Source organism: Staurois parvus, unplaced genomic scaffold (assembly GCF_062004578.1).
Source record: "Staurois parvus isolate SC_StPar_1 unplaced genomic scaffold, SC_StPar_1.0 ptg000401l, whole genome shotgun sequence".
Taxonomy (NCBI): Eukaryota; Metazoa; Chordata; class Amphibia; order Anura; family Ranidae; genus Staurois; species Staurois parvus.
Genome location: NW_028318197.1, coordinates 6,801,960 through 6,822,153, shown reverse-complemented (window position 1 = coordinate 6,822,153; position 20,194 = coordinate 6,801,960). Strand labels below are relative to the sequence as shown.

The 20,194-nt window shown below is 41.2% G+C and overlaps 1 long non-coding RNA gene across 3 annotated transcripts in view; it reads right to left on the bottom strand.

Annotated features, from left to right (window-relative positions):
- The window catches only part of LOC149455300 (uncharacterized), a 30,223-nt gene extending 10,308 nt beyond the window's left edge, over positions 1–19,915 (bottom strand). Inside the window, exons 1-5 of one of the 3 annotated variants that reach the window (XR_016314092.1) lie at positions 19,819–19,915; positions 16,296–16,460; positions 3,395–3,515; positions 3,119–3,319; positions 166–988 (exon numbers count right to left, since the gene is read on the bottom strand). This is a non-coding gene — a long non-coding RNA (uncharacterized LOC149455300). Of the gene's footprint in view, positions 1–165; positions 989–3,118; positions 3,320–3,394; positions 3,516–16,295; positions 16,461–19,818 lie in introns of those variants that run through there. The other 2 variants (XR_016314091.1, XR_016314093.1) reach the window with 2 other exon arrangements.
- Positions 19,916–20,194: the final 279 nt, after the last annotated feature.

Below are 20,194 nucleotides of genomic sequence, written 5' to 3'. Positions count from 1 at the left end.
GTTACAATCTGGAGTTGCAGAAATGGCTGATAATGATGAGAGCTCCAGCCACAATTGTATGAAGACAAACGTACATATTCACCAGCACACCTTGGATCTCAAATATGGTCCAAAAAAGGTTTTTATTGCAAAAAGGTCACATCACAAAAGAAAGTGCTATGTTTCGGAGCCACACAGGACCCCTTTGTCAGGCATGTGATGTTGTAATGAAAATGATGATGGTCCCATGAAAATGTTCTAGCATGAAGGCCCCAAGACTTGCAGTATATGAAGAATGTCTTCCATTTCTGATGCCTAGCTAGGGTTTCATGTGTAAAATATTGCCATAGAAAATCATATATAGCAAAAAAAACTGTTGCAAACAGCCACTTCTCCAGTCCTGCTCCTTGTGCTGTTCCCCTCATATTTGTTATTTAACTGTGCATTGCATCACCAATTCTTATTTCACCATGTTTGTTTCTATGTCTTGATCTGTTGCTGCCATCTGCTGGCCAGAATTTGCATGCTGCATGCCCCTGTTATAGCTAGTAAGTTTTTTCTCTGCTGGGCGTGGTTTTAGGCAAGCCTTGGTTCTGGTCACTTCCTGCAGCCATTTTTATGTGCTTTATAGCTGTGTGACAGGACATTCAATACCCTGGGCTTGTGAAGGCATCAGTTTTTGACCAGCAGTTAGCCTCAGGAAAGATATCACAGGACAGCATCAATACCTCTACTACCTTACAGTATTGTATCACTGTTTGTCGCTGTATTTGGACCAAATAAACCCACGCTGATTTCATTCCTGTGTATACGTTTGGATCCATCTAACCTGAGCATCTGCCGGTCCGGTCTGCTCCACTGCTTGGATACGAAGGTAGGAAGTTACACAGCCATTATCAGTTATACCTTTATTCGCCTTCATGTGGGGACAGAACACTCCTCCCTCTACTCCATCTCCTCATTCACCTCCTCCACTTCCACCTTCCCATCCTTTGTGGATGTCAGGAATCTAGGAATGACCAGAAAGGTGTGGACTGACACAGGGAAACGCAGGTTTCAGGTATAGTATAATAATACAGTTTATTATTAGCCACCCAGATATATATAATATATATATATATATATATATATATATATAAACGCACAGTGAACAAACCAACCTTCCACCAATCTTAGTAGGTGCAGGAACACAGGCGTAGTCAGGGCTGGAGAGGTGGAATGGTCAGGCCGGCCGTAGGGTTCTGTAATGACCGTTCGGTGGTACCTCTAGCGGTCCTCAGGACAGGATTCCCCAGGGCGCGGAGTCTAAGTCCCAGTCTGCTTATTCACCAGGGCCCCAGATGGTGGGGATGGACTTGGAGCAGACAGGAACCAGGTCGCGGCCCCTGAGTACACCTGCTCGTGGTAGAGGGATCCACCAGAGGTATGTGCAGGTAGAAAGCCTGATGTGAAGAGGCAGAAGGTGTGAGTAGGGACGGCTGGATCCGTGCAGGATGGATGGATGGCAGAGTAGTAGCGTGGTCAGACGGCCAGGTCAGCAACGTGCGGGCAGCAAGGCACCAAAGGAGCAGGCAGAGAATGGTCAGGGTCACAAGCCGGGCTCAGCAACTCACAGGCAGTGCAGTACAAAGGATCAGGCAGAGAATGGTCAGGGTCACATGCCGGGTTCAACAGGAGATGATCAGCAGAGGTCAGGATCAAGCAGGGTCAGCAACAAAGCAGGAACACAAGATACCAGGTACAGGGGCTCATGGGAAAACATACACCAAGGCCCAGATCACAGGCCTGGTCATGCCTTAAATACACCTTCTGCAATCAGCCCCAGGTTTGGCTGATTGCAGGTGTGAGCTTCTGGCTGCTGAGAGTACCCGCTGGTCAGCTCTGGTACTGCAGCCCACACGGCAGGTGAGTCCCACCACCAGTGCTGAATCCATTCCTGACAGTGGATTAAGATGTAACGAGAGGCACTGGGGAGCTGGGGTTATAGGAGGAGAATAGTATTCCCCTATTGAATCACACATGGTGAATAACTGTTGAAAATCAATATTTTCCTCCAGGTCTGGAGTTGTTTGGAGAATGTTTCTACCCAACATCACAATTTTTAAAAATGTTTTTTACATTTCTTTAAAGTGTTTTTTCTCTTGTTTCGTTAATTTTTTTTTTACACATTTTTAAAAATGTTTATAATTGTATTTATTATTTTATCCATAAGACAGTCCCTGCTTTGGTCAATTAAAAACTGGCACGAGTGGCTGGGAAAGCGACCCAGTAAAAATTTGTGGAGCTGCTACATTTGGTGAGATACTTATTTTTCAATCCCCCTTGGTCCTTGTTAGCTTTTCTTGTTAGTGTTTCTTCAGAGACAACAGGTGAAGGGCAGGCAACAGCACAAAGTAAGCATACAATCCAGTGGCCATAGTCTGCTCACCCTTCCTCATAGTCAGGCCTCGAAGCAGCACTCACCAACTTCCTTCACATTATTTCCAGTAAAAACCTTCCCATGTCAGTTTTTTTCTGTTTTTTCTGTCTGTTTTTGTTTTTCTAATTTTTTTCCCCTGCAGGAGCAAATGGCATCATGCTTTGCTGGGTGTTTTGCCTTTCTCTGGATCTGTTGGTGTAGGATCATAACTTTTTTTTATGGTTGAACTGGATGGACTTTTGTCTTTTTCAGCCAGACTAACTATGTAACTATGCTGTGTGGGTGAAGCCTTGCACAGCTACACTGATTTTAACTGTGACAGTGGCTGCGACAGAAAAGAACCCCCCGCACACTGTTGTAGGAGGGGGCTCTGTGGGTGGGAAGCAAGGGCTTAGGATCATATTACACATTGATATACCATTTTAAAAGCATTGCTAAGGCATCCATCCAACACAAACATTGCTCCTCCTCCTTTCAGCAATCTGAGTATTGGAGGCATCAGCCACGAAAGGGGATCCTGCCACTCAATGGAAAGGTGGCCAAGAGATTCTTGCACAGCACATCTTGCAAGTTGTGTATATTTTTCCTCCCTTGGGATGGCAGCATGTAATCTACCATTTTCCCTCGTGTATTGGGGATCTAAAAGGGTAGCCAACCAGTTATGATCCCTCTTATTCCAGGAGGTAATCAATATTCCCTGGATCAACAATCCCTTATTACCTTTAATCGTTAATATCCAGGCATAGTTTGTGCATTTAGGAATGCATCCAGCTATTTTTTAAGGCAATCAGCTGAGCTGGCCAGAACTATTTCTTGAGGGAGTCTATTCCACATTTTCACAACCCTTTCTGTGAAGACGTCTTTCCATATGTGGAGGCTATATCTTTTTTCTTCCAGATGTAAAGTGTACCCTCTTGGTTTCTGTAATGAAAAGAAAAAGAATAACTCTACACCAAGTTCACTACATGGACCACTTATGTATTTATACATATTCACCTCTTCTAAAGAGAGAATAAATTCAATTGAGCTTCTCATGCCTATCAGTTTGGTTTCCTTTCTCTGCACTTTCTCCAGTTCTGCAAACTCCTTTTTTTGCACTGGTGTCCAAAACAAATACCTTGATACAAAAATAAAATAAAATAAAGAAATCACACAAAAGCAAGGGGGGCTCAGGGGGCATAATATATAGTTCACCACATTGCAAATTACAGTAATATAGCACAATATAACACATGAAGGCATGATGGCGTACACTATGTAGCTCACCACACTGCAATTCACTGTAATGTAGCACAATGAAATGTTATTTATAGCACTATATACATCTTTATATAGCACTGTAAGCAATGTTTTGCATCATTACTCCTCCCTTTAAAGGCACTGTCAGCTGTTTTTATCTACTCCATGGAGTTGTTTTACTAAAAATGAAGAGTGCAAAATCTGGTGCAGCTGTTCATGGTAGCCAATCGGCTTCTAGCTTCAGCTTGTTCAATTAAAGGATAAATTAAATAATAAATGCACATTTTTTGGAAAGCATTGCATGTCATGCCATGCAGGACTCCTGCAGACTGTCAGTGTAAGCTGTCAGCCATTACATCATACGGGCAGGCAGTTTCACACTGACAGGAAGAATCAATGAATTACCAAAGTGCTCAACAATGTCATGGTAGTTCATTGAGAACTACAAGCTGACAGCTGCAAAGGTTGTAGGTACTTGTAGATTCCCATTCATAAAACTCTGTGAATGAAGGACGCTGCCAGTTAGGCGGAGCCCCGTACAGCCACATTTTTTTAAAAAATTGTGACAGCTAACATGGGGAGCAGATCGCCCCCAGCTGTCACAATGAAGGATTGCAGAGGGGTGCGGGGGGTCAACGCTACAGTAACATGTTTTACCATGAATATGGGTGTAACACATAACATGTGATGAAAAGTTAACTTACCCTTTAAGTGTTGGCAAAAAAATTGGAAGCTGATTGGTTTTTATGCAGAGCTGCACCAGGTTTTGCAATCTCCAGTTTTAGTAAATCAACCCCCATGTCTCAACATACACTGACAAAAAGATTGGGAAGCCTAACCTTTTTAGAAAGAGGGCTGGCACATAGGAAAATCCACATTACTGGCCCTTCTATACCATCTGACCATGGCCAGGGAGTGCATTAATGGTAACTGGATTCTATGGCAGCATATGATCGCATTAGTTTGTTGGTTTCCCAAACTATGAACCACTTGAATTCTACTCGAACTTAAGGTTGGCCCAAACCTGGATCGCATTCCTATAGAAGAGTTTCCTTCAATTCCTGTCTAAAGAAAAGGTTCTCCCCAGGACCGTGAAGAAGGTGCACTCTCTTTGTCCTGGACAGCAATAAACCTGGCAGGGGCTCTAATCTTAATTCACTCTATCAAAAACGAAACAAATGTTTTATATATAGATACACTTTAACTCTATGCTGTACCAAGTGTGTCCTGATGATTCAACAGCTGTGGAATTCCACTGTTTCATTTTGGCAGTTAGTAGACATTGAAAAGCCTGAGCAATTACAGTGATTTACTTGCAGCTAACCATTGTCTGTTTTCTGTTGCTTGACAGCTACTTGCAGTAGATCTTTTTCATTTGTGAGCAAAAATATCTTTTCCTGGTACACATTTTTTACTGGCTTTTTTGCATCTTCATGCAATATTTATTATATCATATTACAAATGAAGCCTCACTTCTGCATATATGACAGAACTGTACAGAGTGCAAACTAATGACCACTGTCACATTTGTTGCAAGTAGTTTAAATATAGTGGGCTTATGCATAAAAGAAGTAAAATAACTAACTGTGCCAGGTAGGGACAGATTTCAAATATGTACCTTCAGTCTCTGATTATTTTATGTTGCCTAAGAGTCTTTGAGGTTGTACAGTTACATACACACTGAAACAGATTTCTAAATTATACACACCAATCAAACTTTATAACCAAGCCTAGCTTAAACAGTAACTCCACTTTGGTTGACAATAAAAAACAATCCCCTCGGGGTGATCAATGTATATTTGAGGAATTTTAGTAATTTGTAGTCCTACCTGTTTCTCTTCATAAGAAGAAGCTGTATGTTCCACTATGACCTTAGACCACTTGCCACCCATCCACAGTACATCTATTGTGGATGGACATCAGCTACAGGATAGGCTACGTACTCATATATTCCCTAGCTCATGTTCAGTGGACACAGCAGATTATGGTGCTCGGTACCCGGCCCCTGTGAGCGGCTGGGATATCATGTAAGACCAATCATAGCGATCACATGATATTATGTAACCAAACTGTCATGAATGTTTTCATTCAAGAACAGCTTGCTTACTGTTATGATGCTGTGATTGGCCTACAGCTATCACACTGTACCTGGCACCTTGTGCCATGTAATAAGCTGTAGCCAATGAAAACATCACAACAGTAAGCAAGCTGTCATGAATGGAAAGCCATTCATGACAGTTAAAACACATCACTGTTATAAGCAATAACAGTGTATTAAAAAAAAGATCACCCCCCAGACTAGTACAGTGTCACTATGGCTACACTGAACTACACCGATGTAAAAGAAAAAAAAAAGTGAAAAAAAGAAGAACAAATGTTAAAAAAAAAGCTGAATATGACTGGTGACATACATACTGTCCCCAGTCAGTATCCATGACCACCACCACACCAAGATGACACTGTACTGCACTGGTGACAGTATGTACAAAAATTGTGAAGAAAACACTAATTTTCAAAAAAAGTGACAAAAAAATACAACTTCAAAAAACTCACTATGCCTCCTGTTCTGTCCTCCTTATGTGTGAAGGTACATAGCTTGACAGACAGCTAAACCTTTCTCGGCAATGAGTTGACAAAGAAGCAACGTCCAACTTTGTCTTTATTGCAAAGATATAAGAGGTGAAACTGAGGAACAGAAAATAAGGCGCTTAGTAACACTGTCTGCCATGTGACAAAGCATATTATACATTACAGTAAGGCAATGCACATATAAACACATGTAAGACATGTAGGTTACATAAAACACAGATGCATAAGATATAGACATGTGTGTAGACGTACCGACGATGCTATTGTGAGCCTGAATGTGAGGGTTGGATCCTACCAGCAGCGTGGTTACCACAGGAATGGAGTTTGTGATGAGGAAATGGCTGCTATGAGCAGGGCTGATGATGTAATCAGAGTTCATAGGCTACAAGCTATGGAAGCTGAAATGGGTCAAACTTCTACTGTGAAAAGATGCAGTGTATACAAACAGCCACTAGATGGAGCAGTTACACAATGAACAGAGAATTACAAACTGATAAGTCATACTAATAATGACTAATTAACAAAGAACAAATTGCTGAAGGCATGACACTCCCCGTCTGGTATCTAAAGGATACCACATTAAATCACCCCTGGAGAGAGCAACAAAACCAGTTCAGTAACGGGTCTGAGAAAGAGTTTGGGCTCCTGTTGTCTGCAGACCTTGACCTCCACTTTTCTGACTTTCCCATCTTCACTTGGGAACACCTTGGTTATCAGTCCCAAAGGCCAGTCATTTCTTCTTGACTGAGAGTCTTTGACAAGAACAACATTACCAACCTCCATGTTGGGTTTGCTGGTTTGCCATTTATTCCGGACATGTAGAGTAGAGATGTATTGTTTTCTCCATTTATCCCAGAAGGTATCTGCTAGAGTTTGCACTCGTCTCCACTGACACTTGTACAAGTCTTTAGCACTAAATTCGCCAGGAGGAGCCAATGCTGTACCGACTTTTTGGGTGAGAAGAGTGGAAGGGGTGAGCAAGAAGGGATCTTCTGGATCACTGGATATTGAAGTCAAAGGTCTGGCGTTCATGATCGCCACTACTTCGGCCATGAAGGTTGAGAGGGTTTCATGGGTGAGCCTCGAAGTTCCCAGCTGTAGAAAGACAGAATCAAGGATCCGGCGAGCTATGCCAATCATACGCTCCCAAGAGCCTCCCATGTGAGACGCATGTGGGGGGTTGAATGTCCATTTACAGTCTTGGGCGGCATGATATCTCTCTACATGGTCACTGTCAATGTTTGAGGGGATATGCAGTTCTTTGCAGGCCCCAACGAAGTTGGTACCTCTATCAGAGCGGATTAGTTTAACTGGGCCTCTGATGGAGATGAAACGTCTGAGAGCATTTATAAAGATGGATGTGTCTAAAGACTCGATAACTTCTATATGCACAGCCCTGATACTCATGCATGTAAATATGACTGCCCAGCGTTTGCTGTTTGCCTGGCCTCCTCTAGTGTGCCGTGTGGTGACAGACCAGGGACCAAACACGTCAAGACCAACATTAGTAAAGGGAGGTTCTATACTGAGTCGGTCCGCAGGGAGGTTAGCCATCTTCTGTGACTGAAACATACCATGTAGTTTTTTGCAAGTGACACATTTGAAAATAAGACAACTCACAAGTTTTTTCGCTCCCACTACCCAAAATCCAGCTGTACGTAAGGCTCCTTCAGTGAACAAACGTCCCTGATGTTTAGTCTTCTCATGGTAGTGTTGCACAAGTAAAGATGCAATGTGATTGCTTGGAAGTATTATGGGATTACATTCTTTACTCTCGAACTTTGCATTTGAAATATGTCCCCCAACTCTCAACAGTCCATTAGCATCTATGAAGGGGTCCAGCCTCTTGAGGGAACTGTCTTTAGGAACACTCTTTTGATTTTGGATGAGTTCAAATTCTTGAGTATAAACCTCTTGTTGGATACAACGGATGATAACGTCTCTGGCCTGTGTGAGCTCATCCACTGTATGGGCCTTGTGACAGTAATGCCAACCTTTGCAGTGATCTGATCCTGTAGGTGTGGCTCTAAAGGATCTGGCTATGTGGATCAAGCCGGCTATAGCTCTGTTCAGTGATTTCCACGTAGAAAACTTGTCGAATCGTTTGGATCCAAGCTCTTTGTGAGAAACTCTTGTGGTGAGTACAGAAATATGAGGACGAATCTCTGCATCAGCATTTGGTTCTAATAGCTGAAATGAGTATTTCTCCAGGGTGTCAAGTACAGGTTTGTAGAGGAATGGTGGCCCTGTGAACCACGTAGTATCTTTAAGGTGAGCTGCTGGAACAGCTCTTGTAGCATGATCTGCTGGGTTGAGGTCAGTTGGTACATAGCACCACTGGGTAGGCTGTGTTGACCTCCTAATTCTTTGAACTCTGTTATGAACATAGACATAGAATCTCCTAGTCTCATTGTAAATGTAGCCCAATACTACTTTGCTGTCTGTATGAAACATTGTACTGACAAGTTTTATATCTATTTCTGACACAATGAGATCGGCCAGCTCTACTGCCAGAACAGCGGCACAAAGTTCCAGTCTTGGTATGGTAATCTCAGGGCTTGGTGCCAGTTTTGCCTTGCCCATTACAAAGCCAATTTGGATTTGACCTTTAATGTTTATAGTTTTAAGGTAAGCGACTGCAGCGATTGCTTTTACCGAAGCATCACAAAATATGCACAGCTGCCTAGACTGAACTTCTGCAGGGGAGAAGTGGGCATATGGCCTATAGATATGTAAGTTAGATAATGCCTGTAGAGAGTTTCTCCATGCTATCCATAGTGCTTCTTTCTCTGAGGGAAGTGGCGAATCCCAATCACACGTATCTGTGGTTAACTCTCTGAGCAGAGTCTTACCTTGGATGATCACAGGAGCTGCAAATCCAAGTGGATCATATAGACTGTTAATGGTAGATAACACTCCACGTCGTGTGAAAGGCTTTTGCTCTTGGTCGACCTGAAAGGTAAAGGTGTCAGATTTGAGGTCCCAGCTGAGCCCTAGGCTGCGCTGCATGGGTATCGGGTCTGTCGCTAAGTCTAGATCTTTCAAATCACTGGCATGATCTTGAGTAGAGAAGGCTTCCATAACAACTTTGCTGTTTGAAGCTATCTTATGAAGTCTGAGGTTTGAACAGGAAAGCATACTCTGGGTCCTTTTGAGTAGACTGATTGCAGCCTCTGGTGAGGGAAGCGACTTTAAGCCATCATCTACATAGAAGTCTCTTTCAACAAACTTCTTAACGTCTTTCCCATAGTCTTTTTCACCTTCTTGAGCAGAGAGTCTGAGTCCATAAATAGCGACAGCTGGAGATGGGCTGTTGCCAAAAACATGCACCTTTATGCGATATTCTATGATGTCTTGAGTAGGGTCATTGTCCTTGAACCAAAGAAATCTCAAGAAGTTCCTGTGCTCTTCTTTTACTAGGAAACAATAGAACATTTGTTGTATGTCGGCAACTATAGCGATGGGTTCTTTACGGAATCTGATGAGGACACCGAGAAGTGTGTTATTGAGGTCTGGTCCTGTCAAAAGGACATCATTGAGAGAGACTCCCTCATACTGTGAACTGGAGTCAAATACCACTCGGATTCGTCCTGGCTTCTTAGGGTGGTAAACGCCGCAGATTGGTAGATACCAGCATTCTTCTTTTTCTTTTAGGGGTGGAGCTACTTCTGCATGATTGTTCTCAAACATCTTTTTCATGAATAAGAAGAAATGTTCCATCATCTCTGGTCTTTTCTGAAAGTTGCGTCTAAGTGAACAGAAGCGTTTTAAGGCTTGATACCTGTTGTTAGGAAGATGACGTCTCTGTGTCTTGAAAGGTAGTGGTGCGACCCAGGTGTTTGTTTTATCCTTGAAGAATCCTTGTTCCATTATGCCCAAGAAGGCCTCATCTTCAATAGAGGGAGCTATCTTGTGGTCTTCCTTTGTCCTCTGGAACACCGTGCACCCCAAGTGATCTTGGTCTTCACTGCAAGAGTGGTTCTCGGTTTCTGTAAAGTCAGGATATAGCACACTTGCCGGCTTCTCTCTTAGAAGGAATCTGTTAGGACAAGGCTGAAAGAGGGATGGACGTCCATTCTCCAAGGTATTTGTGTAAAGAGAATTCACTGTGGTTGGCTTGTGAACATTTCCTAGGCAAACATCACCTATGATGACCCACCCCAGGTCAAGCTTCTGAGCATATGGAGAACTATGAGGACCATTTATTTGTTTTCTTACCTTGTGGACTCTTATGATATCTCTCCCAAGGAGAAGTACTATTTGGGCCTTTGGGTCGAGTGCAGGCATGAGATGCGCTATGGTCTTTAAATGTTCATGATGTAATGCTGCCTCAGGTGTAGGAATCTCTTCTCTATTGTTTGGGATCTGATTGCATTCAATCAAGGTAGGTAGTTGCAGGGATGCTTCACTATTTATGGATTCGACTTGGAAACCAGTAGCTCTTCTGCCTTTTTCTTCACTCACACCAGCGCAAGTTTTAAGTGAATATGAAGAGCAGTGTCCTTTAATACTGAAGATATCAAAGAAGGCTGAGTTTGCAAGAGATCTATTGCTTTGGTCATCAAGGATGGCATACAACCTTACCGCTTTCTCTTTATGACCGATGGGGTAAACTGTAACAAGACAAATCTTGGAGCAAGATTTGTTACTAAGACCTTCTCCACAGACTTGGGTGCACTGGGGTGTCACTTCAGGAGGTACTGTGTCTCCCTCCTCCCCGCCGTGCTCTACAGCCTGGTCTGGGGGTGTGAGAGTCCATGGGGCTGGCCCAGGGTGTAAAGCTGTATTGTGCGCTTCACTGTTGCATTCCGAGCATTTGATGTTCGCTGTGCAGTCCTTTGCAAGATGAGAGGTTGAGGCACAACACCTGTAGCAAATGTGGTTTTCCTTGAGGAAAGTTCTGCGATCCCTGAGAAGTTTTCCTCTAAATCCTCTGCATTTCAACAATGAGTGTGGTTTCTTATGTAGAGGACATTCTCTGCATGGGTCCTTTGTGGAGATCGTCTCAGACTCTGTAGTACTGTAGGTTTTGTTTGAGGAGTCTTTAAGAGACACACTGGTTTTGTGTACTGCAACCGGTGTACCTTTCATGTTACAAAGTGAGATAGGTTTACCTGATTTGGGGTAAGCGGTGTCAAACATCGAGAAGTTAAAGCTGGGATCATTCCTAGTTTTTGCTTGTTGGTGCACGAAGTCCATAAAGAAAGAGAATGGAGGGAACGAGACATCGTACTGTTGCTTGTACCTGGAGCCTTGAGCAATCCACTTCTCTTGCAGGTTGTACGGTAATTTTTGTACTATGGGGTTTACACCACGTGCAGTATCTAAGAATGCCAGACCTTGTAAGTCTCCTTCAGTTTTGGCAACTTGTAGCTCTGTTAACAGATCACTCAGTTCTCTTAGCTTCTGGGAATCTTTGTTTTGGATCTTAGGGAAATCCTCAATTCTTTTGAAAAGTGCGTTCTCTATCACTTCTTGTGAGCCGTAACACTCCTCAAGTCTCTCCCATATCATGTTTAACCCTCTGATTGGGTAGTTAATATTAATGTCTCTAATCCGCCTTGCAAGCTCTGTCGACTCATTTCCTAGCCACTTGACAAGAAGATCTACTTCTTCACATGCAGACAGATCCAGATCTCTGATATTATTCCTGAATGATGATCGACATGACCTATAGCTTTCAGGTCTGTCATTAAACTTGGAGAGTCCCTTGGTTATTAACTCACGTCGGGCAAAGAATTTTAGAAAATCCGACATACCTGTATCTCTGTTTGACAGATTGTTGCTGTAATAGGCACCATCTACTTGTTCTTCCTTAAAGGGTTTGACCATACTGCGATCATTTGTGGGTTTGAATGCAGGTTGCATTGAGGGTTGATGTCCTATGGAACCGTCGACTTGTTCCATGCAGGGTCTTTGGTTAACTGAGGTCGCTTGTTGTATGACTGGAGTCTGTTGGAGCTCCTTAGCAGGGGTTGATGTCGCTCTTGGACCTGGATTTAGGCTGTCTTCTGACTTAGCATGTTGCAGTACGTAATCTGAAGTGCGTTGCGAGTTATTGTGAAGACTGGGTTCGGGCCTACTTATGTAGCTGAGTCTATCGCTTGTGAAGTTTGCTGCTTCCTCTAAAGCCTCTGCTTCTGCTACAGCAGCTGCAGCTTCTTTTTCCACAGTTAGCTTTTCTAGAGCTGCTTCCGTGCATGCTTTCTCTATTTTTAATTGTCTTTCTTCTTCGGCAAATGTCGCGCGGGTTTTGGCGGCCTCGGCCTTCGCGCGGGCAATGGCGACGGTGGAGCTGCTCAAAGATCTCCCTGAGCCTCTGGAGTTAACTGAGATGCGAGACCTTGTCTCGAACTGTCCGGATTCCTTTGCTGACATGATGATGCTGTGAACGGGTTAGCACACTTGCAACCGATGTGGGTGGCGATGCTGCGTAGTTCCTCCTATCCAGCTTGTGAGAAGCCACCGTTTCGCTGCAGTCAGGACTTCAGGAGTCGCAGTCCTCGTATCCAGCTTGTAAGAAGCCGTCGTTTCACTGCAGTCAGGACTTCAGGAGTCGCAGTCCTCGTATCCAGCTTGTAAGAAGCCGTCGTTTCACTGCAGTCAGGACTTCAGGAGTCGCAGTCCTCGTATCCAGCTTGTAAGAAGCCGTCGTTTCACTGTTCTGTCCTCCTTATGTGTGAAGGTACATAGCTTGACAGACAGCTAAACCTTTCTCGGCAATGAGTTGACAAAGAAGCAACGTCCAACTTTGTCTTTATTGCAAAGATATAAGAGGTGAAACTGAGGAACAGAAAATAAGGCGCTTAGTAACACTGTCTGCCATGTGACAAAGCATATTATACATTACAGTAAGGCAATGCACATATAAACACATGTAAGACATGTAGGTTACATAAAACACAGATGCATAAGATATAGACATGTGTGTAGACGTACCGACGATGCTATTGTGAGCCTGAATGTGAGGGTTGGATCCTACCAGCAGCGTGGTTACCACAGGAATGGAGTCTGTGATGAGGAAATGGCTGCTATGAGCAGGGCTGATGATGTAATCAGAGTTCATAGGCTACAAGCTATGGAAGCTGAAATGGGTCAAACTTCTACTGTGAAAAGATGCAGTGTATACAAACAGCCACTAGATGGAGCAGTTACACAATGAACAGAGAATTACAAACTGATAAGTCATACTAATAATGACTAATTAACAAAGAACAAATTGCTGAAGGCATGACACCTCCTACTAAATACCTTGGACTATTTACTTTCCAAAAAGGGGTCATTTGGGGGTATTTGTACTGTCCTGGCATTTTAAACGAGATAGACTGTCAGTATATCAGGACTGATCAATTTTCAAATATATATACATATACTTTATGGGGTTGACTTACTAAATGCAAATAGACTGTGCACTTTGGAAGAGCAGTTGCTCCAGGGCTTAGTAAATGAGCAGAAGCTCTGCTGACTTTCATCATCCAATCATGTGCAAGCAAAAATGCTGTTTTTTTTATTTTCCTTGCACGTGATTGGGTATTCTTTGCAAAGTAGAGCTTTACCTCATTTATTAAACTCTGGAGAAACAGCACTTTGAAGAGTGCACAGTCTATTTGCCTTTAGTAAATCAAACCCTATAGCTTTCACACAGACTAAATAATATACTTTGATTTGTTTTTTGTTTGTTTGTTTTTTTTTACCAAAGAAGTATAGCAGACTGCACTGTGGCCTAAATTTATGAAGAAAGATTATTTGCTTGCAAAATGTTATAACAGACACTAAGAAAAATGAGGTTTTTTTCCAAAATTGTTGGTATTTTTTGTTTATATTGCAAAATATGAAAAACTCAGGGGTGATTAAAACCCACCAAAATAAAGCTCTATTTATGTGGAAAAAAAATTAATATAAATTACATTACAGTGTTGCATGACTGAGCAATTGCCAGTTAAATTAGCACAGGGCTGAATAGCAAAAAAAAACCTGGTCATGAAGGGGGTAAAACCTGCTGGAGGTCAAGTGGTAAATAATGATTCCTAAATGGGAGTGCCTTTGTTCAAGATAGATAGATAGATTATATGCATATACAGCCAAAAATATACACCATATATCATTAGGATGTATCACCCATGGATGCTAACTAAAATTAGTGGTGCTCTCCTGTAATGTAGAAGATCCTCAAATCATATAAATAATTAGGCATCTCCTGTCTTGCAGAGAGTGGTAATTACTGTGGACAATTGTATCACATATACTGTATATGCAAGCCAGGTCCTCCATAGGATCCATTTCGAGGTGCAGCCTAAAGTAGTCATAGGCTCTCCAGGTGAATTAGTTGCAAAGCTTAATATCTTGTCAGAATCATCACATAATTCTTAAAATCACCATTTTTGCGAACCACACATTTAGTTGTCATCATGTAAGAGCTATTATACATTTTTGTTGGTTCTATGAATAGTGCAATAATACCAACATATTTGCTGTGCATTACGGTGGCATTTTAAACTTTTCCTCATCCACGCATCTATTGTGTCATCTAAATGAACTGTCATTAGGCCATACCAAACTCAATGGGAAACTAAACTTAACATATCCTTGTCACTAGAAGCCTGGCAGATCATCTGGAAAACTACAACCAAAAGCTCTAGAAATGTTTAATTCTTAAAAACTCTAATGAAATCTTGTATGGGGGTGGTATTTAGTTTGTTAGCCTTGTTTTATACAGACATATCCCTCCACTTGCTTATGCGGCTGTTCCCACAAGGGCACAATGACACACATTTGGACTCGCCCAACATTTAGCAGACTATGGATATGGGTTTATAACCTAATGTACACATTATTTAATACTAATCTCAATAAAAACCCTTACAAGGCATTACTTAATAAATCTATCCCTAACCTTTTCCACATGGAATGGGCATTGGTTCAACATATTTTCATGGCCATCAATCTCACAATTGCTAGGGTCTGGATGACTTCTACCCTAAGTTTTGAAGTAGTAAAAAATAGGTTGAGTGATATCAAATTGATGACAATGCTAGATTACCCAAGCCCAATTCCTCCTCACTTGACAGCCTTGGAAATATTACTCTCATCCCCATTGGTTTGATAAATCCCTATTGAGAATTTTATTCTTTAGTAAGCTGACGCCCTGGAGCCCCTCCCTTCCCCTGCCAATTGCATTCTTTCTGTTTTGTCCTTACATTCACTTTTCTTTGCCTTTCTCTTCCCTTTTACTATCTTCTCTCTCTTCCTCACCTTTGCAGCTCTGATAATCTCTACCCAGATCTAAAGCCTTTTCCTGACATATGTCACCTAAAATATCCTTTTTGAATTTTCTGTTTATGCCCCTTAGCCACACCTGGAACACTACCATGATCTTAATTTCCAGGTCCCTGCACATATTTTCATTTCTGTAACTGTTGAATTTAAAAAAGGAGCCCTTATCCAACATATCCTAGACTATGCTATCTATTGTTGCTATCTTATTACTACTTCTGTACACTGTTGACCACCTGTATTTGTCCAGGCCAGTTTATTCTATGGCATTGTCAACAATGTTACCTTGGCTTATATTTCTCAATAAACACTTGTAAAAGAAAGCACTGATGTCATAAGGTCAGCATAAGAGGAGATCATTACTGAGGGTTTCACTTTTATACTATTAAAGTATTGAAAATTAAGACTGGTATACTGGGAGCACAGCCTACGTGCCTTGTGCATTGCTTTACTTTGATGCCCTGCAATCTGACACTTCCACAATAAATGTCTACCACTCTGCAAGGAAAAGGAAAAAAAATCATTGACATTATGGTAAGTGAATTCAATTGTGTTAGTATAAATTAAGGATCCCTCTTCCTATTGACAATGAGAACCCATGAGTGAAAGGCTTTCTAAGAATGGGAAATCTTCTGTCCTGCAAACGGGCAATCCTGGCATGTCAAATATTTAGGACAGCCAAGTAGGGCAATGCCAGAGACAGAAGAAAACGAGTAAGAACCAAGGACAATAATGGGTATGCACTGGTGGAGCTGTGTTTGCATATTTGGGTTGTATGAAGGATTCTCTTTCAAACCTGATCATGTGTACAGCATTCTGAGGTTGCGAAGCTTCAGTTTTCCAATTACTTGGTGTGACTGGATTCCCTTCTTATAGAGCAGCAGTTTGAACAAGATTTTTGCTATGAAAAGGTGTCTTCTTGCACTGATAGTTTGCAGAGCTGTACACTTATTTCCTAAGCCTGAACAACACAATATTAAACTGTAAGTACTACAAAGCACAATCAAAATAATTTCAATTTTTATGTGATGCGAGTAAGTATGCTGGAAATGACTCAATACACATTTCAATGGACATTTCAAGATTTGCAGCACAAGCCATGCCTTCAAAGCCTATTTGCAAAGTAAATTTACACTGGATTTTTGACACCAGTGAAAGTTTCCTATTAGATTTATTTAAAATTACAGTAGTTTACATTAGTAAAAAGTTCAAACAATTAACATAAAAGATAAATAAGTGCATACAGTTTAAATTTACATAATTCAAACATTCTTTCTTTCATTGTTCTATTATGCAAGCATTAAGTGCAATGTGATTACACAATGTATTTTTACTGCCTTAAACAGCTAATAATTAAACAAACCTGACTTTTATGGGATGATGTATTGTCATCTGTTATTCTGCCGAGTGAATTAAAATCTTTAGCACATTTGTATACTAAGCTGACCAGAATAATGTTGAGAAGGTACAAGTTAAAATGAAATTGCTTCAATTTGTTGGTTTGTTAACAGGATGTGTGGAAATAAATATCCTGTAAATCTGAAAAGGAAGACTATTCAGTGTAGAGATTATTGATTACTTTAAAGTAACCCTTAACTAGCTCTATTCTTAAAAATGTTCCCCCCCTCTTCCTACCTATCTTGGCTAACCTGTAGAAAAAATATCTCTGTACTTATCTATTTTAATTCCACTCAATACCGGTCACATGATCATGCAGCTCTGTGTAAGGGAATGCTCTACAACGGCTTTGAATTCTGGGAGTTGTGATATCACCCTTAGGCTCCCATAACCCAGCCTTTGTTGGCACCTTCTCCTAACCCCTGCAGCAGCTGCTCACTGACACAGGTGAGTTGGAGATGTCGGATCACATGGCCAGACCAGAGTAGATTAAAATTACTTAAGTACGCACATCTTTTTAATGCAGGTTAGGCAGAATTGGTAGGAAGATGGGGAGGAACATCTTTGAGAATAGATTTAATTAGGCTTTTCTTCATGATGAAAATTAAAGTGACATTAAAATGTCAAATCAAACCATCATTAAAATGAAAAAGATTATAAAGACTTGAGTGCAAAGGAAGGGAGTAAATACTTACCCCTCTTGTTGCTAACACAGCCAAATTCCGCCCCATTGCTAAAGAATTATTCACTGAATTCTGCTGGGAAACCAATATTTCCAGAAGAGGTTATCCCCCACATTGCTCAGCGGTTTTGTCCATCAACACCCATGTCACTACCAGGGGTGGACTGACCATTTGAGCACTCGGGCACTGCCCGAGGGCCCGGGGTCATTGGGGGGCCCCATAAAATGCCTCTGATACCTTTTATAGGCTTTTTTGGGTGTGTTTTGAGTGTGGGCCAGGACATAGGGGCCCCATGATCCCCAATTGCCCGGGGGCCCCATGAGTTGTCAGTCTGCCCCTGGTCACTACTGTGTCCTGTAGTGATGTGGAGGCTGGCAGGAGAAAACACTGAGTACTACATGGCGAAGAGGGGATCAATATTCTGGAAATGTTTTCCAGTACAAGTCAGAGGACAATTCAGAATACCAATGGCACAAGAGGTTGTACAAGATCTAGGGTTTGTGACTTTCATGTCCACAGACCTGTAATTTATACAATAGGTATGCAATTAGCTAAATACCTGACAAATACAAAAAGTTAAAATGTGGTCATCAGTAAATATACTGAACCAACAGGTAAGCAAGATAATGTAAAAATTCCTCTTTGCGGCCAGTTTCAGTAGAAAGAATTCATAACTATTAACATTTTCTTTGTAGGTAGCTTTATGAGAAGAACAAAAGTTCACAAGTCTTTTACAAATGTTTGCTGAGAAGCCAACATGTTTTATTGTGAGGAAGATTGACATAACTTTCACCCTAACACACTCTAATCCTACTGCGTATTTGTGTAGCTTTTGTCTGAAAGGTGGAGAAAATTCTTTGCAAATTCAGTTAAAAAAATCTCTTCAGCAACTGATTTCTGGTTTTACTTCTTAGGAAAGTGCAAGTGGTTTAAAAAGCTGTTAGCTCTTCATGCTGAATAACATAGTTCAAGGCTTTGGTGGAGATTGAAACCGAATGGCTATTTTAAGAGTATTTTAACCGGACAAAAGCTAGTTCAGAGTTTACAAGTTGACATTGTACAGGTGTGAATATTTTCTTTTTTATTGTTCATTTTATCATTTTTACTATGTAATAGTGTGGAAAATGCTGTCTTGTATCTCTTAAGGCCCCTAATACACGGATCAAAATGCGGCCGGTTCAGCAAGGATCGTCTGAGATTCGATCCATGTATGGGCAGGCTGATTATACCCAAGTGAATCCTTCATTTTTTTTACATAACTGCCAGCTGCTATAGCTGTTAGCATTAATCATTGTGTTTAGCCAGCCAGGAAGGTTCCCCATGCACCCCCACCAGCAAAGAACAATAGCTCTGTGGGAGGCATTATCCCATCAACATTAACTGTGTTGATGGGGGAATCAAGTGATTTTCTTTCCTTTCACCAGGTGTGGAAAGAAACAAAATGGAGTCATCTTTGGGCTGCTTTGGAAGAAATAAGTTGGTATATGTAGGGAATGTAACCAGTGACTTGATTTACATCTTGGAAAAAATGTGTGAGCTGCTTGGGCACCAGATCCCTCTATAATACTCAGCCAATGATAACTCCAGAGCAGTCACAGTAAAGACAAAATCAGGTTTGTTATTAAGGAGATTACAAGTTCTTCCAGTCACTGGAGGTTTTGTATATTCCTAGATTGTAAGCTCCAAGGAGCAGGGCTCTCCTATCCCTCTTGTATTGAACTGTATTGTTGCTGTATTGTCTCCCATTATATTGTAAAGCGCTGAGCAAACTGTTGGTGATATATAAATCCTGAATAATAATAATAATATACGTATTGCCTCCTAGAATTGCCTACTATGATTACCTATTGAGCCTTAGTATTACTAGTGATATTCACAATCGAAATCAAAATTAAAAATAGCGACATTCCAGTTTATTAGAATTTGTTTTTTTGCTGATTGTCATTTTCGACAATTATTATTAAAATTATTACTTGCTATGAGTATAGGGCAATTTCATTCTAAATGATGCCTGCACAAAGCACAAATAAATTGTAACAATTTCTGATCACCCCAAAACCACATAAAAACAGTCATCAAATGTCTTAAAATTCTCCATTTGTTTAAAGTGAATCTGATAATGGAGCTTTCTTATGCATTTGGTGAATTATCTGAAAAATTATCTGGAAGGAGAAAAGGTTCTTTAGGCATTAGACATGTTCTTTAGGCATTAGACATGTATATTTTGCCACTTCTTACCTGGCTGTACATACAATGCTTCATTTACTAGCTGGAAAGTGTTATTATTATAAGATCCATGGCTGGAGATCAGGCAGATGCACTTCCAGGGTGATGCTAAAGGTAAAACAAAAAAACTGTTTAACCACTTGCCTACCGGCACTTATACCCCCTTCCTTATCAGGCCAATTTACAGCTTTCAGCACTGTCGCACTTTGAATGACAATTGCGCATTCATGCAACATTATACCCATATGAAATTTTTATAATTTTTTTCTCACAAATAGAGCTTTCTTTTGGTGGTATTTACTTGCTGCTGGGTGTTTTACTTTTTGTGCTATAAACAAAAAAATAGCAAACAATTTGAAAAAAAAAAAAGTTTCTTTGTTTCTATTAT